The sequence below is a fragment of the Euprymna scolopes genome, chromosome 34 (genome assembly GCF_053919585.1).
Source record: "Euprymna scolopes isolate OS-2025 chromosome 34, ASM5391958v1, whole genome shotgun sequence".
Lineage (NCBI taxonomy): Eukaryota > Metazoa > Mollusca > Cephalopoda > Sepiida > Sepiolidae > Euprymna > Euprymna scolopes.
Window position 1 is genome coordinate 18,466,060 of NC_136515.1, and position 24,547 is coordinate 18,490,606.

The following is a 24,547-nucleotide window of genomic DNA, read 5'->3' on the forward strand; positions in this document are numbered from 1 at the left end:
CAGCGAAACAGTATTGTATGTGGATGACTATAATGCTCCCTATCTTGGGTTGAGCATATTGGGAAGTGATATACAAACTGTCGTTAGCATATTAAGCGATGCTCTTTGGTGTAAACAAATTGAGCTTAGGCATTTGGATGATGTACAAAAGATCGTTAATTCACTACCCGCACAGCAGCAGTCGAATAGCTTAGTGGTGAGAAGCGTTGACTGTCGTTCGATTTGAGGTAGTTGCTTTTCTAACCACACTGATGAGCTGCGATACAGTGAAACAGTACTGTATGTGAATGACTATATATATATATATATATATATATATATATATATATATATATATACATTTTCGTATTATTTTGTTCCGGCTGAGAACGGATACACCCGCTATCTCACACATGCAAACAGAGAGACTGTTTTTTAATAATTTTAGATGTCCCTTTTAGTGCAATAGTTTGAATGTTTCTTGTAACTGGTTCACAGGGTATATTTGTCAGGTAATGTTTTGAAATCCTTTTTCATGAGTCCGGGTACTCCTATAATTACTGATGAAGATCTTCCTAAGATTCCAATTTCTTTTCTATGTTGTACATGGAACATTGGTATTTCGTCATCTTTTCCCTCTCAACTCTTATTTTTTCTCTTTGTCTCTTACCATTATGTTTACTCGGTGCGTAGCTGTAAGGAACTAGTAGAGGGTAGATGAATTTTTTCCAGCTGTTCTTTCTGATATGCGTTCTCAGGACTTGCTGCTACATTCAATATTCAACTTTTACAGGGGATCTAGTGTAGATATTCATACGCTCCATTGTGTCGCATCGTGCGGTAGCCGTCTCTCACCAGAACCTTACAGCTAAATGTCAGGAAGATCACACACTCTACTTTCGTGCGCCAGAACCTGCAATTTTTATAATTACTAAAACGACTGTCTTCTTAAAAGTATTGGTCATCGAACCTTGATAACAGGCAGCCATTACAATCCTCTGCAGATCATAGTCGAGCGATCCTCTTTGTTTTTATGCAAGAATCACCACTTATCAAGGCCTGGAGGCTACTTAAGGATAAGGGTTAATGGGTATGCATTAGTCAATGTGATTATAGCGTAGTAAACATAAGTGGTAGGAATTTTGTAAATTGGATTACTTGGGGGACGGTTCATCAAGAACTTGTTTACGTTGGACTTGAAGACAATCAGATTGTAGTCAGTTGGAAAGTAGGCAATCGGAAGAGAGTTCCACGGGCATTCAGTTCTAAGAAAGAAGCTTTGTTTATGGAATCTACATTTAGCACAGATAAATAGTGTGGGAAATTATTGATAGTGGTTTGGGCTAGACGAGTGTTTTTCGTGAAAATTTGGCGAGGGGGTACCGTAGATTGAAGGTCAGATGAGCATTTGCCATGAAAATAACGATAAAGCAGAGACCGGCTCGCAACGTCTTTTCTTTGGGGAAGAGGTTGCAGGGAAGAGAAAAGGGCATCCCCCACTAAGCTACGAAGTCTATTTTGAACTCTGTCAAGGCAGGATAAGCTATGTGGGGGTATTATAGACAACCCCTAACCACAATTGCATCGAACCTCTTAAAATATGCAGGTAATTTATATTTCTAAATTAAGAGGTAATACTTTTGTACAATTCTTCTGTGATTAAATATATATGTATATATATGAAAGTAACCTTGATTTTATAAACAACGATATCTAGCAAGATGTTCTTTGACATAAGAGGGGCGCGTTTAAAATATTTGTCTTTTTCATTTTTAACTTAAATTTAAGCTATTATCACCGCACAAGCAGTAAGGCCAATCATATAAAATTAACAGTAGGTTCTTTGATATAAGAGAGGCGCGTTCAAAATCAGGTTTCGTTTAGAGCACAATTGAAATATGATAATTGGTTTTTGAATTTTAAACTGTAACTTAGGCCAATATATATATCTATAAAAATAATGTTATAAAACAAACAGTAGGCTATCTACAGTGCAATGTAGAGGACAAGATATTGTGGACTAAGTCATGTGTGTGTGTGTGTTTGTGTGTGTGTGTGTGTGTGTGTGTGTGTGTGTAACGTCACCGCGGGAGACATGTGAAGCTTCCTCCCGGTGAATCTCAATGGAGAAACAACGATATCGATGACAATAAAAATATTATTGATCATCATTCAATCTCGGGCAATGCCAGGTCTCCCTGTTAGTATATATATATATATATATATATATATATATATATATATATATATATATATATATATATACATATATATATATATATATATATTATTCTAAAAATATAATATTATATTTTAAAAAAATTTTAATATAATATTATATTATATTTTAAAAATAATAAAAAATAATATATATACCGCTCCCCATGTGGGGTTACCAAGTTGGTTAAAGGGAAAATTATTCCCAACTCGCATTTAGGTACAAATGCACTTTCGTAAATAATTGAATTCAATCAAAACATATCGCTAAAACCAAAACAAACAACATCTCTCTCTCTCTCTCTCTCTATATATATATATATATATATATATATATATATATATATATATATATATTTATATATATATATGTAAATATATATGTATGTAAATATATATATATGTAAATATATGTGTATGTATATATATGCATATATATATGTATATATATGTGTATATATATGTGTGTATATATATGTATATATATATATGTATATATATGTATATATATATATAAAAAATTATATATATATATATATATATATATATATAATTTTATTGATTCATGTCGTTCCTGATGAATCCCACGACATCGCATCCCCATTAGGGAGGTGAGAAATATTAAAACAGTTATATTGTATTCAGAGGGATATTGTTCTTATAACACCTGTTATAAACGTATAAATTGTATGTATGTTTATTTAATCAGAGGATATGATATCGACGTATAAACTGAGTCATGTCGTATCAGGGATTTATCGCACTGGTATATATTACAGTTCATATATAGATAAGGTATCATTTTTTTATAAGAAGAATAATATATGCTTCATACTTTTCTTCAAGAGTTCTTCTATCTTCAGTGCTGAGCTCCGTGATAAAACATGAAATGACCAACCATAACTAATTGAGACCTCTGTTCTTCCTACTTTTGTGAAACCAGAGAACAACACTTTATATTTTTAAAATATAAATTTATTTCAGTTGTCTCAAATGGTCTTCACAGATTCTGTATTTCGTCTACGTGCTTATTCTTCTCAGCCTCGCTTCCTGGCTTTAAGTACGTCTATTAACTCTCGTGACTAAACTTCAACTCTCGACTGAGTAAAACTCTCGACCTCTTTACATCAGTTCCGGTGACGTAACCGATTAAAAGACACGTCTTCTTAACGTGACCTCCTCTGTCAAGTACACCTGCTCAAGGTTATTTTATTTGTATTTAACCTGGCTAATTAATGTAAACATCCTCAGCGAAAACCCATTGCTGCACTTTATTCTATAAACAATAAATGACTCCCAATATAAACTATTTTAAGAATATCATTGAATAGATAGATAAATAGATAGATGGACGGATAGATCGATGATAACTAATTAACTTTTAACAATGTTAATTATAAAACATATATGTGTGTGTGTGCTGACGAAACAATCATTTCCCGGTAGGAGAAATAGGGATGGATGCAAGTTAGTTCAGTCAGGGCTTCGGAAGTAGGTATAGTGACACTCCGCGTGCATAGATTAAAACTGCTAATATCAAAACGCTAATGGGGAGATGAAGAGAGAATTAGGCTGTCAGATGCTAATCGGCGGTTCGTTAAATATCTGCGTGAACGGTGACGTAATGAACCGAGTTTTGCATATAGGTAAATGAATAGAGAACGGTATATCCAACATATAGATTGAAAGTGAGGGGAGGGTGAGAGGAGCAGATAGCGGGATAAAAAGAGTAGTGGTGGTGGTGGGGGAGGGTGAAGATATTTGGAGGGAAAAGATGCATTTTTAAAGAGATGCCATTTTGGCTGACTCATTAGATATGAAAGAAGAGAGTTACCTGCAGAGGAAGAAATTATATCATTCCTATAGATAAGAGCGAAAACAAGATTAGAAAAATCGCTCTATATACACACGCAGACACACACACAGACACACACAGACACATACACACACATATATATATATATATATATATATATGTACATATATGACACTATACATACGTACATATATATGCATACACATATATATGTGACATTATATATACAGATACATATATGTGACATTATATATACAGATACATATATGTGACATTATATATATATACACATATATATATGCATATATAATATATATACGCGCAGGCATTCTTACAATATATATATATATATATATATATATATATATATATATATATATACATATATATATATGTATATATATATGTATATATATATATACGTACATACATAACTATATATATATATATATATACGCACATACATAACTATTTGCTCATATATATATATATATATATATATATATATATACGCGCAGGCATTCTTACAATATATATATATATATATATATATATATATATATATATACGTACATACGGGCCGAGTCGTAGAAATTTCCAGGTTGGTACGCGTATCTAGGGGATATTAATTCACTGGGAGAGATGCACGCCAGTCCTCATAAAGACATGCATCTTGGAGAAGGGAACCCTGATCTAAAACCTTCGGTCTACTGTATATTCTGTCCTGTGGCAGTCATCTGCACCGACGGAGGTTAGCCGTAATACTAAAAAGTGTGATTGGTTCTACACAAAGCCTTCACCACAATAAACAAATCATCTGTGTGGATTTCCGAGCAAATTAGTGGCGGAACCTCAGAGTCAATTTTTTACATACATACATGACCCTATATATATATATATATATATATATATATATATATATATATATATATATATATATATATATATATAGACATTAAAACGTTAATATTTTCCAGAGGTGAAGTAACCAATGAATGAGGTTAATAGAGAAGTAGGGCACGATATACTTTCTATTTGTTTTTAAATAAGCAATAATATTTCGCTACACATTCATGGGCATGTTTCAGCCAACTAGTTACTAGTAATCAGAAACTTCTTCAGGCCATATTGCTTATACAAAAGATAAGTCAATTTTTTTCCATACATACATGACCCTATATATATATATATATATATATATATATATATATATATATATATATATATATATGAAATTTATTACTGTGAGTCCAGAATGAGTTTACATATTGTTTCAGCTAGGGGAAAGTCCTCAAAAAGAAGAGGAAACATCCAGCTAGCATCGTCAGAATTAATATGTAATCTCATTATGGAGTAATAAATTTCCTATATACTGCTCTGGCTGCACATTGAGCACTCTAATCCGGTTTTTTCACCACTGGTAAATATATATATATATATATATATATATATATATATATATATATATATATATATATATATATGAGACTATAGTAGATTCCTTCGATCCTGATAGACTAATAATACCCTCTTGTAGAATTCTTGCGCGTGAATTTTGTGTTGCAAGAGTTGCACAACCTTCAACCGCACCTCTCCTGGGGCAGCGTTGTTAAATACTAGTGGCAAGTGGTATTAAGGGCGACTGGAAACAATGCTGAGATAAGCGGAGAGCATATACAGCTCCTAGAGCTACCAAATCGTCATCCATCTGGTACTAGCAAGGTTCAACGTTGCTTTACTTCGGTGATCTCACAAGAACTGATGTGTCAACGTGATTATGCCGTATATATATGACTTTATATTTATATAGCTTAATGTATTGTTGTTCTATTATATATATATATATGTACATATATATATATATACATACATACATATATATATGTGTATATATATATATATATATATGCATGTATATATACATATAAAAGAACTAGTAGTTAATAAAACATGTTATAAAACACTCTGAAAAAGAGGTAAAAACATATTTAATTTTAAAAATGAAGCACAGAATAAGTGGATAGTTCTTAATCCGCGGAGTTTCGAAGAAATACTTTCCTTCTCATCAGAGGATAGGGATTAGAAAAATGCGGGATCGGATTTTTCTTGCAAAAATATTTATTGAAACTACAATTAAATAATAGCGAATCAGAGGGAATAGGGTGAAGAAAATGTGATTTCACGTGAATGGATAGTCTGGTGAATGGTAAAATATCCAATAACGGTAAAATCCAAAAAAGTTGATTAAATTTCCATTTCCACAAGTAAATATATATATATATATATATATATATATATATATATATATATATATTTGAATTATATATATATATTTATTTATTTATTTAAATTATATATATATATTTATTTATTTATTTAAATTATATATATTTATTTATTTAAATTATATATATATATAAATTATATATATATATATTTATTTATTTATTTAAATCATATATATATATTTATTTATTTATTCAAATTATATATATATGTATATATTTATTTATTTAAATTATATATATATACATATATATATATATATATATATAGTTTTGTTGCACAAAAATTATTGGTTACACATGAGTGTATATTTTCTAGCACTTCCTAAGATTTTAATTTATATTTTATGTAATTTCTTCGTAATTCTCTTTTCCATTTATCTGAGGATGATCATTACTTATCTGTTTCCTAATCTCTTTTGGTTTCGGAGATGCTATATGATTGCGGAATCTGTCCTTAAATTGTCAAGCTTTGGACCGTATATACGTGCCAGTTCTACAGCTTTAATGACTTCACATTTATATGCAGTGTCGAAAATATGGCATTTTTCCCATTGAAAAGATGCATTCATTTTTGTTTCAACAAAAAGTGGGGAGAAATGATTTCCGGTAAAATGACTCAGTGCTCTTCAATTAATACTTTTACACTAAAATACATCGTTTTGTTTTCGTCTCATCGATAAATATTGTCAATCATAGTTATTTCTTTACCTTACCGTTTTTGGTGATTCTTGGATATGTTACTATTTGACACGCGACAATCTCGTAGGTGCTATTTATTTTTACTTGAAAATCAGTTGTTTTTTTTCGGTTTTATAGTCTCCAACCACTTTGAACCAGTTTCTGCTGTAATAATAATAACCACCATTAAGGAGAGATTATGTCATTTCCGGTAACATGAGTCAGTAATTTTCAAATGTACATGAAATACATTGAATTCTTTTTAAATTACGTAATAATAACATTGAATAAATTACGTAATAATAACATTGAAAATGCGGGATAAATGTACGCCCCCAATGCAACAAACTGCCCAGTTTAACCAAATAAATTATTTTTTCGTCAGTTTTTTGCGTATTTTTCACTCGAGAGATTGACCTTTCTAACGATGCCATGGTTGTGACTGTTTGATGCGGCTGTCAAAAACAAACAAACAAACAAACACAGTGTTCTGGCTGTTACTTTGTACACTTTAACTGATCGCTTTATCTATTTTTTCATTATTTGAACTTATAATAGTTTCACTTAGCAGATGTTGAGAATGATAATTTCATTGTATTTTGTTTATGAGCTTCGTTAAGTTGCTACCATTAAGGGTGTTCTTATCAAGAATATGGTAGAGTAGAGTTTATTTGCAACTTTTTTGGATCTGCGAGCTGTAATGTGGATTACACCATATATACTCTATATATACACACAGAAACACTCACATATACGCACACATACATACACATGCACACACACACACACACACACATATATATATATATATATATATATATATATATATATATATATATATATATATATATATATAAAGGGTGACCAAAAAAACGGGTCCCAACTCTAATTAGGCCCTGTTTCTTAGTGTTTTGTCCGAATGAAATGAAAATTTGGCCATAACTAGTTTATTATATTCAAAACATCACATCAAAACACTAGGGTATTTGGCCTTTTTTTCCGTTCTACAGCCTATGTTCTAGATGGCCTCCAGTTAGCTTTTGTTTTTTGGGATTTTTTTTTTGGGGGGGGTCACCCTGTATTTATATATACATATGTACATATATATATATATATATATATATATATATATATAAGTTATAAAATATATATGGCAATTAAGCTACACAGAATATTTTATAACTTATTACTTAGCACTACCTACGTATTAAGCACTGTTGAAGTAAATACTTAAAGTTTACGTATAATTTTATATTTTCGTATATTATTTTATGTGATTAAATGAAGTAGTCATATATATATATATATATATATATATATATATATATATTTGGCGCCATTTCAGCGTCATCCTGTCTGGGACACCTTGACATATTCTAAAATTAACTCAATCACCAATCAATTGTTTTTCTCTTCTTCACTCATTTTTCTTAAATCAGCTCAGCCTTGACAACCGTGTTTTAAATTCTTCCATTTCTTTTTTCTATGCACATCTTATCTTTCTTTTAATAATATTATTTGAACTCATTCCCTTTTTCCTTGTACCCATTTGTGAATTATTCCATTGATTTCTGCCTTTTGGATTACTTTGGATCATCTTCCAATAACGCGATTCCGTTGGATTTTACTTGTGGAAATGGAAATTTAATCCACTTTTTTTTTTATTTTATCGTTATTGGATAATTTACTCTTCACCAGACTATCCATTCACGTGAAATCACCTTTTTCTTCACCATATTCCCCCTGCTTCAGTGTTTGTTACCAAGTAAGATCTATGACTTACTTGTAGTTCAATTAAAGACTTTTGCAAGAAAAATCCGATCCCGCATTTTGCTAAATCCTACCCTCTGATGAGAAGGAAAGTATTTCTTCGAAACTCCGCGGATTAAGAACTATCCACTTATTTTTTGCTTTCTTTTTTAAAATTACATATGTTTTTAACTCTTTTTCAAAGTGTTTTTAACATGTTTTATTAATTACTTTTACTTATATATATATATGGTGGATTCTCTCATCGAAGACGATGAATGAGGGTTCAGTATGCAATCTTCAGCAGCTCCCAAGATCTGTGACACCACATGCGTAATTGCAATCCTGTAGACGTCCGGCACACTCTTCCGCAGATGGTGAACTTTCATATGCTCGTAGGTCAAAGATGCCTTCTTGAATGAACACTATATTCTATATATATATATATATATATATATATATATATATATATATATATATATATATATATAATACTCTATATATATATATATAATACTATATATATATATATATATATATATATATATATATATATATATATATATAATATTGCTAATACTGGTGTTACAACAAAAAATTAATATTCTTTTTTGTTTCTTTTACAGGTAAGCATTAGTTGTTCCTGACGTTACATCACGGTAAAGTACAACGCTTTCATATATCCTGATTTTGTTAATTTTACAAAAAAAAAAAAAAACATAAATTCTTTTTCCCTTTGACTAGCTAGATCTGTTGTTGCCATTTGTTTCTAATGTGTATTTTTTTAACATTATTTTATTTTTCTGTGTCTTGGTTTTTCATTGAAAATTATGTTTAGATCATTGTAATAATGTTTTTAAATCATTAACATTGTTTTAACGCGTTTCAGACGTCCTATTAAGCGTTCTCTTCAGAAAGCAGTTAAAATGATAAGAATATATTCAAAACGTGTAAAAAATGAAAAGAACATTTTCGTAGTTCATTTGAAATGTTCTGAGAGGTGGAAACATGTGTACATGATTCTACTTTTCATCCGTATGTTCAATTTTTATTACTGGTTCGTTGGGCTGGACTGATGTCTTATGTTTCTCTCTCTTTCTCTCTCTCTCTCTCTCTCTCTCTCTCTCTGCTTGTGTTTCTGTTTATCTTTCATTGTTTTTTTATAATTTTTTTATTTTTTTACTCTTACTTGAGTGGGGGTGAGGGGGCCGTTGGTACTTGGTCAACAGGGTGCATAGGATAGGGTGTGTGTGTATGTGTGCGTGTGTGTGTGTGTGTGTTTTCTTTTATTGGTTTGAAGAATGTATGTTCTGTTTTATAGTATTATAAAGTTATTTGCTTCCCTAGGAAGGTAACTATGATCCAAAGTCGTTACTAATGTGTATGTGGTAGGAGGGGGGGGCAGCTCCTTTGAAGTAAGTGTAGGGGTGTTTTCATTCAATTTTGATATTTATTTTTTTGATTCTTAGATTTTAGTATTCTGATTTTTCGTTTCAGTCTTAGACTGTTCGGGTATTCTTAATATTATGTTTGTTTAGGTAAAGAGGTGTATTAATAAATGTACGTAGGAGATTTTTTTAAATGTTTCTATTTATTTGCTCCCCATGTGGGTATGGCCAAACCCAGAATCGGTTCTTAGTGTGGAGAATAGGGGCCACTTGGAGGGGTATAGGTATGGGAGGAGGGATAATAGAAGGGATGATAGTTATCTCAGTCATGAAGGATTTCTCCTCCACTGACTATATATATAATGTGTATATATATATATATATATATATATATATATATATATATATATATATATATATATATATATTAATTGGAATCTATTTTTTTATTGAAATCTATGTTTTTTTTAATTGGAATCCTTTTTTGATATAATTTGGATATTTAATTATTTATTTTCGGACTATTATACTCATCTTCATAGCTGTTGTTGTTTTACCACGTTTCGGCCAACTCATCCTCTGGCTTCTTCAGATGATTAACCACGACCGGATAGGAATGGTGAGTCGCTTAACTGTATATTCAGTAATTACTGCCTTCCATAGTTGTTGTCATCTCCCCACGTTTTGGCCAACTAATCCTCTGGTCGGCTTTGGGTAGGATTGAAACCACTATCTTCAGACAATGTTCACCTGGAACCGTGGAGATTTAACACTTCTATTCACTGTGCCATAGGCCCCGAAACAACAACAACTATAAAGATGAGGATAACAGTCGGAAAATAAATAAATAAACGATTTCATTAATATGTTATCAAAAAACCAAAGAAACGATTACATTCTACATGCTTTCCACTTATTGTTGTTGCCACCGTTCCGTCTAATGGTTGTCAGTTGTTTCGTCTGTTAAACTAAGACGAATAAACTTTTATGCAAAAAAAAAACACAAGGAGACGTTTGCTGAAGGTTTTCATATTTGGAGAGAAGGGATTTAGAAGAGATAGAATAATGTCATCATAACTAGTTATTTACTTTTTAAACTTAACTTTATTACTTCAGACATGAGTGACGCAGATGGACAGACATTATGGCCGTGTCTCGTATGCATGGCTTCCCAAAAGAAGCTGAATGAAAACCTTAGTTTTGTATCGAAACGGCGGTGATGCAAGTGAACCGGGAGATGTTGCCGGTAATCCTGAGAAGAGTTCTTTCTTCTTCTTTAAAGGACAATGTCTGTGGAATCGGCTCGTCTGGAGATACAGAAAAGGTACCTGTAGAGCGCCGCAACACGTGTAGCATCCTGTGCGCTTTTGGTTGCCTTGGAAAATACGGGTCCAGTTTTTGCAGCTCTCGAGTTGATTCATGCACATCATCTATAGCAGGTCTCCAAAGTGTACAGCCTCTCGTCGATAGCATCAATGTAGATAAAGGAAGCTGACAAAATGGGTCCATAGTGTTGGAAGAAGGATTGTATACGTCAATTGCCTCTACCTTGTCACTCATCTGTCATCCAACCCTGAAAACGATACTTTTTTTTATCGATCTGGATTACCATGCACTCAGCGTGACCCTGTTCAAAATTCACACTAGATAACGTAATCACTCCTGATGTAGAGTGCCTAATATGTAACACAGCTTTAATGACGCGTTTGAGATTTTATTTCTACTATCATGTTTCTATGCTTATCCACATTTCCTTAAATTGATATTCAGTTTCGTTTGAAATTTTATTTATACATACTCTCTCATATACGTCTGAACAAATTGATAGCAGCAAATATGGACAGGTACAGACATTGATGCGTTCATCAATGCAAAGATATATAAAATTGTATTATTCGAATAACGAAATAACGGACTATACAATGCACTCGTGTGCGAATGGAAGCTTTTCAATCAATTCTGTTTTCAGTTCAACATGGCCGTCCTTAACTTTCCCGGTCTGAAGACAAATCAAGTTTAACATTCTTCAAGACTCTCATCAACTTTTGTACACGACGCCATTTTGGAGACATTGATTGCTATAATCGCAAACACGAATGTTTTTCGCCTGGATCACCCTCCACCACCACCACCACCACCACCATCTGCTATAGAAATAAAGTGGACAATTTGTCAAGTCGTAATATTGTTCAGCCTTTCCTTAATTAAACTTACAAAACGTTTTAATATCACAAAACTGTTTTAATGGACTTTCGAAATTTCTATATTAATAAAAAAATCTTTGACTAATTCACGTGTGTCGCTACGTTACACACTCTACCTGGTGCCATACACGCGTTGCATTACCTCCCCTTTTTCTCCTCTAATTTTATCGATAATTATGACGACAACGATAATGATGATGACCATACTGATGAAGATGGTGAAGATGTCAATTACGCGGATGATTGTGAGGATGCTGATAATGCCGATATTGATAATGATGATAATGAAGACGACGATGATGATGATTGTGAGGAAGATGACGATGACGATGACGATGAAGATGACAATGCTGACAAAGATGATAAAGCTGTCAATTACGCTGATGATTGTGGGGATGCTGATGATGATGATGATCATAGCAATGATGAATTTGACAATGATAATAACGATCATGATGAAAATGATCGTGATGATGACGATGATGATAAAGATGGCCATGCTGATGAAAATGATGAAGAAGTCAATTATGCTGATGATTGTGAGGATGCTGCTGATGGCAATGTTGCTGTTGCTGCTGCTGATGATGATGATGATGGTAATGATGATGAATATAATAATGATGATGACGATTGTGATGTTAATGATCATAATGATGACGACGATGATGATGATGACCATGCTGATGAAGATGATGAAAATGTCGCTTACGATTATTGTGAGGATGTTGATGATGACGATGATGACAATGATGATGAATATGACGATTACAATGATGATGATGATTGTGAGGATGATTATTATGACAACAATGACGATGCTGATGATGCTGATGTCGATGATGATAATGATGATGATGGTAACGATGATGATGTATTTAGAACATATTTTTGAATATGAAAATGATGATGACAATAATGATTAAGATGGTGATGATGAAGATGACAATAATGATGATGATGATTATTGTTAGAATGATGACGACGATGATGACGATTATGACGATGCTGGTTAATTCGAAACATATTTTGGTTTATTCATTTCATTTGATGCTCGCAACATTGACAAGTACGCCGCGCTCTCCCTGTCCGATGTTTGTTTGCTTTGCATCAAGTTTGCCGTTTATGTTCTTCTGCGTCAAGACGTTTCATCACATTCTTTTTGGAAACAATCGATAAAAACAGAGAATTTTGCTAGCAAAAAGGCAGACATTCTTGGAGACAAATCTTGAAGTAGGAGGTGGAGGATGAGGAAGATGAAAAATATTTAACCACACATTCTGGAATTTTTTTTTTACCTCCCTTCCCCCCCCCAGCATTTTTTTTTTTTCCAAGGAAGCTTTGGAAAGTTAATCCGTCCATTTCTGTCCGTTTTTGGTCGTAGTTTGCACAAATATCGACTTGCTTGATCTGCGAGTGTTCGAAATATTTTGACTTCTACAGCCCGTTACGCTGCATTGTTCACAAGTCTTTTGTCACAGAATCAAATGCAATAATGATTCGTATATATATATATATATATATATATATATATATATATATATATATATATATATATATATATATGATGAAAATAATGGAAATAGTATTCCGACAAAATAGAGAAAATAAAAAAGGAACAAACCGTATTATGTGTTCACCAACGTTTCATCTTTATTTTATAGAGGAAGTCTCGAAATAAAGACGAAACGTTGGTGAACACATAATACGGTTTGTTCCTTTTTTATTTTCTCTCTCTCTATATATATATGTGTGTGTGTATGTGTGTGTGTGTGTGTGTGTGTGTGTGTGTGTGAAATTGTCTGTGTGTGTGCCTGTCTGTTGTGTACATTTCCCTACCAAACTACTCTGTCAGTTTTCTAGCCTACAGACTCGAAATTTGACATAAGGGGTATTGAGATTTGGGAAAATATTTCTAATCGGTTTTCAGCCAGAAATTTGGCTGTCAAGGAGTCAAAGTTCAACGATTTGATCTTTGAGAACATTACCAAACTCTTCTGACAGTTTTGGGTCTAAACACTTGAAATTTTAGATGTATGTTACTTGGACATAAATCAAACTGTTTAATTTGATTTGAGTCCAAAAAAATAAATGTTAAGGGGTCAAAATTGGGGTCAAATTAAAAAAAAAAAAGAATGACCTCTGCGGTCTCTACAAAATATTTCGTCTAAACATTTGAAATTTTACATAAAGTGTAACAGATATAGGGAAAGCTTTTTAATCGGTTTTTGGCCGAAATTTTATTCTGTCAACGAGTCAACGTTAAAAAGATTGACATTTGCGGTCTCTAGCAAACTATTCAGCAAATTTTGGGTGAAAACATTTGAAATTTACATAAAGGGTATTCAGACGTGCAGCAAGTTTTTTATCAGTTTTTGAGCGATAATTTGTCTTCCAATAGGTCAAAGTTGAAAGAGCTGACTTTTGCAGACTCTACAAAACTCCTCCGCCAATTTTTGGTCTAAACACTTGATATTTTAGATGTTGGTTACCTGGATAAGAGTCAAACGTTTTAACATGTATATATATATATATATATATATATATATATATATATATATATATATATATATATAAAGCTGAATGTGTGTGTGTGTGTGTGTGTGTGTGTGATCACGAATAGGTTCCTATATGGTTGACTATTTTAAAAAACTGATTACATATCATGATAGAAGATGTATCGAGACACAGGAATGGGTATGTTTGATCTGGCACAACGGTGGTTCATTAAAATTGTGGGGTCTGCATTCGCGCCTGGTCCACAAAGTATGGAAATAAAAAATTAAAAAATTAAAAAGAACGTTTACAAGTGTTTTTGATATAGATGTACATAATAATACTTTGATAAGTATGTTTTAACTTAAATAGGGATGGTATAATAAAATTGTGGGGTCTGTGTTCGCGCCTGGCCTCCATAGAATGGAAATAGACACAAATTTTAATAAAGAGTTTTCATATCTATCTGAGTAAGTATACTTTGATAATTATGTTTCAGTTTAAAGAAATATGGTATAATAAAATTATAGGGTGTTCGTTCGCACCTGACCTCCATAGAATGGAAATATGTCACAACATGTTTAACAAGGTTTTTTAATATAGATCCACAGAATATTGTGATAAGTGTTTCAGTGTGAACAGGTATGGTATAATAAATTATGGGGTTTATATATTTTATTTTTACTTTCATCATATTTTGCTTTGGTTTTGATACCCCCAAATTGGAAGCTATCTCTTTACAACCCTTCTTTTTCATAACTATCATACTTTCATAAATCAGAGTCCATTTTCTGTAGGCTGTTTTTGAACCCAGTAAACGACGGGTACTTTTACTCGTATATATATAGATATATATATAGGGGGGCTCAAAAAAAACAGAGCGCAGTCAATTGTTTTTCTGGGCATTTCACAGTCAACAGAGAAAAAAAGCCAAAGGCCCTAGTGTTTTGATGTGATGTTTTGAATATAATAAACTAGTTATGACGAAAGTTTCATTTCATTTGGAGAAAACACCAAAAAACGGGGCCTAATTAGAGTTGGGACCCGTTTTTTTGGGGGGGGGTCACCCTGTATATATATATATATATATATATATATATATATATATATATATATATATGCACATAAAGTTAGGAAACACATTGGGCCCGTGCAAAGCCGGGCAGAACTGCTAGTATATATATAAATGTTAGGACAATTAATCGGAATTGGAATCGGGAATCGGAAAAATCAGAATTTTTGGATGTATTTTGGAATCTGTATCGAAATTAGAAACAATTGTGCCTTTTTTCCGATGCCAAGACCGATTCCTTTAATGATCTTTTTTATTTCATTTTGTTTAAAAAAAATCTTCCACTGCTGGTAGTTATAATAAAATAATAAATATTTCTTTATTTTAAACTGCCAGTAAAACTAAAATCTATAGACTACCCTCCCCCCTCCCACAATGTGTGTTTTTATGTTTGAAAAAATATCTGCACATTTAACTTGTGTTTTTATAGACATCGGTGAAAAAATAACAATTTTATAGTTTAATATTTAGAGATTTATAAAGAATCAGAATCGGAATCGATAATTTTATCGGAATCGGGAACTTAGTACAGAATCGTAATTGTATCGGAATCAGGAAACATATTGGAATCATCTTATCATTAATATATATTTTTTTATATATTATATGTATATGCTATATTAATGTTTTGATCAAATTCTAAATATCTCATAAGTTAAGATCCCCCAAAATGTCCCTTGGATATAAATATTTTTGTACTTATGCAATTTACAAACTGTGCTATTTTTCAGGATTTTCAAATTAAATTCAATTTTTTGGTATATCTATATAATACTAAAAGTCTATGGATCTTGTATGTTTGCAATCAGATTTCCGGTTTTCAACATCCGGTTGCGCATGCGTAAATAGCAACGTCTTCAATCCGTTATTCCAATTCCGGAATTTTTATATCGCTTTTAATACAAACAATTTCATTTAATTTGATCAAATAGTTTTTTGTTTTTTTTTAACGGCTAAAAACATTCAACTTCGTAAAGTCTGTCGCAGTTTCAAAAAAACTTCTCCCTTTTAAAAAAACAACACTCATTATTAATAGAAACAGCGGCGGTAAAAGAAAACACCTCTCACTTTCACTCTCATAGATTTCAACACTCCTACTCCCTCTGTTTTCGTTACGTACGCGAGAAATAGTTACGTGTATGTGTGAGAGAGAGAAAAAGGGAGCGATGTAAAACTGGATAGTTAAGCGAAAGGAAAACATAAAAGTTTTTTTTAAAACCCTCAAATTGTACAAAAAATGTTGTAAATAGAAAAGTATTGTCTTAGTTTTAGTGACCTTATTATTAGCATATGAATACAATATTTATTTTCTGTACAATAAGTGCTTAAGCACCCGTGCTTTTCAGCGATACATATTCAATAAAATAAATTGATTAATATAATTAATCTGGATATAAGAGAGTTAGAACCTGATAAGAAGTCTAAATTAAGCAAAAGGATAACAAAAGCTTTCTTTAAAAAAAATTAATTGTACAAAAAATGTAAATAGAAAAGAATTGTCTTAATTTTATTGACCTTATTATTAACATACAAATTAAATATTTTACACAATGGGTACTGAATGTTTGCTTAAATTAAATGAAAAAAGTTACATTTTATTTTCATTTTCTATTTAAAAAGCCATTATTAACATGTGGAGAGTGTTTTTTTTATTATTCTGTACTTTCAACTAACAATTTCATTTAAAAGATGATATATCAAAATTTGAATTTAACTATAATAAGGATTATGATACCTGTTCAGTGCATATTTACCTATAAGTATGACCAACCACTTATAATTCAGTAACTGTAATTTAAAAAAAAATAACAATTATAATAAACAGAACGACTCATAGAAATCTATCTATATTCTTTTTTCATTTTAATATACTTTCATAGAAATGCTTCTGTTATGTAAAAAAAAACTATTTTCTTTATGCCACAAGTGTCACGCTCATGCATGAATTCTATAGCTAATATAACGTACTGACCCAACGGGTCACGGGTGGTCTAGTATTTATTAAATTGTGAAAGAACAATATAGTTAAGAAAGACTCGCACCTCATGTTAAAATTGGGTTTCTACAAGATAATATTATTTCAGTAGGGCTCTATTCTACATGAAGACTAAAAAATACATAGCAGAAGCTACAACCTATAAAAATATACGAACTATAAGAAATCATTGCCTATAAATATATGAACTATAAGATATCACTACCTATAAATATAAGAACTATAAGAATTACCTGCCTATAAATATAAGAACTATAAGAATTACCTGCCTATAAATGCAAGAACTATAAGAAATCATCAACGATAAATATAAGAACTATAAATCATACCTATAAATATAATAATTATAAGTATCACTGCCTATAAATGTATGAACTATAAGGTATCACTGCCTATAAATATAAGAACTATATGAAATTACTACCTATAAATATAAAAACTATAAAAAAAAATATTATTACCTATAAATACAAAGATTATAAAAAATGAATTACCTATAAATACAAAAACTATTTTAAAAAAATCACTGCTTATAAATATATGAACCATAAGAAATCACTACCTATAAATATAATAACTCTAAATCACTACCGATAAATATAATAACTCTAAATCACTACCTATAAATATAATAACTCTAAATCACTACCTATAAATATAATAACTCTAAATCACTGCCTATAAATATAATAACTCTAAATCACTACCTATAAATATAATGACTCTAAATCACTGCCTATAAATATAATAACTCTAAATCACTGCCTATAAATATAATAACTCTAAATCACTGCTTATAAATATAACTCTAAATCACTACCTATAAATATAATAACTCTAAATCACTACCTATAAATATAATAACTCTAAATCACTGCCTATAAATATAATAACTCTAAATCACTACCTATAAATATAATAACTCTAAATCACTGCCTATAAATATAATAACTCTAAATCACTGCCTATAGATATAATAACTCTAAATCACTTCCTATAAATATAATAACTCTAAATCACTGCCTATAAAAATAATAACTCTAAATCACTGCCTATAAATATAAAAATTAGAAGAAATTACTACCTATACATATAAGAACTTTAAGAAATTACTGCCTATAAATGTATGAACTATAAGAAATAATTACCTCTAAATGTAGACCTATAAGAAATTACTATAAATATAAAACTATAAGAAATCACTACCTATAAATATAAGAACTATACAAAAAAAATCCTTTGCAATCACAAATTGCCATGGCCAAAACCATCTTTCCCAAGAGCTCAACAGTCCAGCGAGTTGAAAATGCCAATTTTTTTCTGACCATAACTATGGACTTAGGCAATCCCGTTCGACTAAAAATCGTCTCTGTATACAAATACTGGACACTGGCCAAGTCAGGTGAAGCTAGCGGTATCACTCTTGACATGTGAACAGAATTTTACAATATTTTCCACAAACGTCTTTGTCAGGAAAGTTAATTTGTACAGTATTACTAGATGAATATTTAATATAGTCGAATGCTTTTTAACTAAACGAAACATTCAGATCGTTTTTTATGGTCGGACATCTAAACAACATCACATTAATGTGGGAATATCTAGGGATCTATACTTTTTATTATGCCTAATCTTCATAAATGACTTCTCTGATGCAATCACATCCGAGATGGGCACATGTGCTAACGAAACCATGCTCTATTCTTGACATCGATATACTCAAGGCAATAGTGGCCTGTAGTAGAGAGGGGCCAAAACTGGATGGTTACATTAAATGCTACTATGACAAAACGCCTCTGCTTTAGCAACTATAAGAAACTTTTCCAACCACATGGCCGAAAGAGCACCCTTACCTGAGACTCTAATATTCAAACTATTTTGCCCAACATTCACAAACAACACCAATGGGATTAAATATATAGAAGATATTGCCAAGGCTGCAGTAAAGGTGGACTCACTGTACTGAGATCATAAACTTCTCGCACCTGCCAATATCCATGCTTGTATAAAGCCACCATTCGGGTAGATATGAAATATCATTGCAACATCTGAGCTGATACTCCAATAACTAGCCTCTGCCAAAAAAGGGTCCTTGGTCTAATAGTTCCTAACCCTAACCCTAACCCCTCTGCCAAAAAAGGGTCCTTGGTCTAATAGTTCCTAACCCTAACCCTATCCCCTCTGCCAAAAAAGGGTCCTTGGTCTAATAGTTCCTAACCCTAACCCTAACCCCTCTGCCAAAAAAGGGTCCTTGGTCTAATAGTTCCTAACCCTTACCCTAACCCCTCTGTCAAAAAAGGGTCCTTGGTCTAATAGTTCCTAACCCTAACCCTAACCCCTCTGCCAAAAAAGGGTCCTTGGTCTAATAGTTCCTAACTCTAACCCTAACCCTAACCATAACCCCTCTGCCAAAAAAGGGTCTAATAGTTACCGCACTGTCTACTTAGATCCGGCGCTTATTTACAAATGCTTTTATGAAATGCACCCCAGTGAACTTATTGCACTTGTCCCTCTTCATCAAAAGTACTTTCAACTTACCTCGACTAGCAGCAAAATTGCACGCCTTCAATGTCGAGGTCCATTAGATGCTAAAAGATTTTCTACACTCATAGCTCCTTTTCTCAGACAGATTATCATAAAAACACATGTGCAGATATTTTCTCAAACGTAAATACTCACCCGTTGGGGGATGATCTATAGATTTTTATTTTACTGGTAGTTTAAAATCAATAAATATTGATTATTTTGGTCCCCCAATTTATTGGAGAAGGACCTAATTTTCAGTAGCATCTGTGCGTTCGTGCATCTGTCCGTTAGTCCAGATGATTGCCAGATAACCGTCCATTAGTTTTCTCTGAAATTTTGCCATAAATTGCATTTCATTAAATAGATGTATTCAGTAAAATAAATTTTTTGCAAAAATTCCCGTTATGTCCCCAGGGTCTCCAAAGAGGTCAAAAATGCCCCAAAATGGCCAAAAATGGCCAAAAATGACACGTTTTGTCCCATAAGTTTTGATCCATCCATTAGATTTTTCTGAAACTTGGCCAGAATGTGAAGCCGATTGTTCTTAAGTTACTAAGGTTCTTAGGGTTAGTTCTTAGTTCTTAGATTACCTAGTATGGGTAACCCTGGAGAAATTCTGGTTTGCATCCCCGGGAACTTTTAGTGCTAAAAACGCCCCTTTTTGTTGCTCTTTTTGCATATTTTTCAACAAAAGTTAGATATGTTTGACTATATAGTGGTTTTGCATGGTAGTCAACTCAAATACACATATGTTAAGGCCTGAAACTGTACCCTTATCTATTTACATTGGGATTCAGTGTCCTCGGGGGCCCAAAAGGAGTAAAAAATTCACCAAAATGGCCAAAAATGACACTTTTTGCCACATAGCGTTTGATCCATCCATTAGATTTTCCTGAAACTTGGCCACAATGTGGAGGTCATTGTTCTTAATATAAATTCAGTATGGGTAACCCTAGCAAAATTCTGGTTCGAATCCCTCTGGGACTTTTAGGGCAAAAAAAACATGCCTTTTTGGAGCTCTTTTTTCATATTACTCAAAAACTTGATATGTATGTCTATATGGTGGTTTTCTTTAGTGCTGAATTGAAATATGCATGTCTGAAAGCATGAAACTGCACCGTTTGTCCATTTTCACTGGAATTCGGCATTCCAAGGAACTCAAATGGGGTCACAAGAAAAGTTTTGCATCGCAGAATTGAAGAACAGATGTTCCCAATATTAACAAGCCTGACAGGGGAAGCATGTTGCTTGGGAGGATTGAATTGCAATCATGAGAAGTGGTTGGGGGAGTACTCCGAAATCACTGTAATTTTTTAGGATGCCCAGGCACCATGATTGGGTAAAAAAAAAAATGAAAAAATGTGATAAGTTCAAATCAAATTACTCAAGTTTTAACTATGACAGAAGTAATATTTGTTTTAGGACTAACTCAAACTTCACAATTCTCCTATTCATCATTTCTTCACTATTTTTCCTGGCGTCATCTCACATGCAGCACCAGAGGGGAACCACGCACGCATGGCTTTTTATTATAACTACTGGCAGTGGAAGATGTTGTTTTAAACAAAATCATATAAATGAAGTTAAGTAAAGAGATCGTTTTTGGTATCAGAAAAAAAAAAGCCACAAATTATTCAGATTCCAATTCTGATTCTTGTGCCCACAAAAGTTCTGACTTTTCCAATTCCCGATTTCAATTACGCATCCCAACATGGATACACATATATATATATATATATATATATATATATATATATATATATATATATATATATATATATATATATATGAGCAAACAGTTAATAAAATATGTTAAAAAAACACATTGAAATGAGTTAAAAATATATTTAATCTGCAAAGGAAACACTAGATAAGTGGATAGTCCTTAATCCGCGAAGTTTCGAAGAAATACTTTCCTTCTCATCAGAGGGTAGGAATTAGCAAAATGCGGGATCGGATTTTGCATGCAGAAGTATTTGATGAAACAACAAGTAAGTCAAAGATCTTACTTGAAAATAAAAAAAGTGAAGCAGAGGGAATATGGTGAAGAAAAAGGTGATTACACATGAATGGATAGTCTGGTGGAAGATAAAAAATCCAGTGACTGTAAAATCCAAATGTAAAACTTCAAGAAAGTTAAAAGAATTTCCATTTGTACAAGTAAAATCCAAGGAAATCCCGTAATTGTAAGAAGATGGTCCATAATAATCCAAAGGCAGAAATCCATGGAATAATCTATATATAATAATCTATATATATGTGTGTGTGTGTGTGTGTGTGTGTGTGTGTGTGTGTGTGTGTGTGTGTGTGTTGTCATTATTATTATCATTATTATTATTATTATTATTATTATCATTATTATTATTATTATTCTTACCCATAGACATACGTTTCATCTTTGGAAGACTCATCAGTATGGCTTTATAGATTTGGTCTTGAAGAGCAAATGGTCATGTGATGCTTAAATCATTTAACATGCGAAAACACAAAAATGCAAATGATGTAGCCAAGTTTCTTCATTCCTGCTGGAATCCCAGATAGGATCTGACCTCATATGCAAAGATGGCGGAATGAGTTCCGAGATAAAAGGGGAAACGAAAAATTGATCAATAAAAATGATGACTTCTTCTATCGATCCATTAACATTTTGTTTTTGTTTTCAATTCACATTCGACTCTTTTCATGAAACTGAGCGAAATGTAAAATACGTTTTCTGTTTTTAATTATTCGAAGTTGGATTTGATCTGTGTTCTTGAAAAATCTTTGAAGTCAAAATACTTAGTGATGAAATTTCGAATTCCATTAACAGCAAATGACAAAGAGAATCTTAACAATAAATTCCTCATCGCCTCCAAGAGAAACACACCGTTTCGAATTCAAGCGGAATGATTAAATGATCCACCAGGATTCCAAAAGTTACTACGTCTTTGTCTCTCCAAAGTTTGACACAAGGTCAGTTTTCTTATCGGACTACTGTTCTTATCTTGAGTGCCATTTTCAGAACGTTTCAGACGATGTACTCTCCGACCTTCTTCAGGTTTATCTTAGTGAACGCGGCAATGTTTCTGTCGAACTCGGGAATTTGGTAGCAGTGGAAAAATTACTTTTTTAAGTGATATTGTCTTGAGGATTGAAGGTTCAATTCTCAGTGTGGGCAGCTGAGAATACAATTGTGAATTACTTAGGACTTCTATCATGTCATGGCTGACGGAACAAGAGCATGATACACCCGTGAAGTAAATAAATGGTTCCATTCGAAATTCTGTTCAAAGCTGCAATTACATTTGTTCATTTTATTACGCCATCTTTGAATTTTTGTTACATTACATGAATTCATATATATATATATATATATATATATATATATATATATATATATATATATATGTTGTTTGGTTGTTGGTTGTTTTGTTTTACGGCATATCAACCTTTTTCAGGTCATTAAATGCCGAATCCAGTGATTTGGAAGAAAGGTTTTTTAGTAGAATATGTTTTTTTCAAGTCAGTTTCTATTCAACCCATAGTTGTGACCCTAACAGGTATTACCACTCACAGTCAGAGTGGAGCTGGGAGAAATGGCAATTAAAGGATGGTTCCACACTCCCTAAAGCCCACAAGCTAGGGTCTCATCATCGGATATAGTTTTAGATCATATCCTGGATCATATATATATATATATATATATATATATATATATATATATATATATATATATATATGGATGCGTGCGTGTGTAGGGGGTGTAACGTAGTCGTTACATGTCAACACTCGGGACCCGCACATTGTATGCAGACAGTCGCAAGGAAAGAATTCGGCTCACTTTTTTTTCAGTTGAAACAATGAAACAATAGACATTTATTTACAGGTACTTTCAGAATAACGCCTTATCTCCTGTTCAAAAGTCTTCCTGTACTCCCATGAGCTTGAATTTTTGTTACGTTTCAGGAATAGGCATATAAAATTAACAGTAAGTTCTTTGACATGCTAGAGGCGTGTTCAAAATTAAGGTTTCATTTAGAGCACAATTACAGCATGATACTTGGTTTGTGCATTTTAACCTATAACTTAGGTCAATATATATCTATAAAAATAATGTTATAAAACAAACAGTAGGCTATCTACAGTACAATGTAGAGGACAA

General features: G+C 32.2%; 1 protein-coding gene across 10 annotated transcripts in view; it reads left to right on the forward strand.

The window, feature by feature from the left end:
* Positions 1-24,547, forward strand: part of LOC145259106 (protocadherin beta-11-like) — a 1,732,684-nt gene that overhangs the window by 1,032,856 nt on the left and 675,281 nt on the right. Inside the window, exon 4 of one of the 10 annotated variants that reach the window (XR_013864127.1) lies at positions 9,354-9,419. The exons of the other annotated variants lie outside the window; for them this stretch is intronic. The gene's annotated coding sequence lies outside the window, so the exon portion shown is untranslated. Of the gene's footprint in view, positions 1-9,353; positions 9,420-24,547 lie in introns of those variants that run through there. 10 annotated transcript variants of the gene reach the window in all.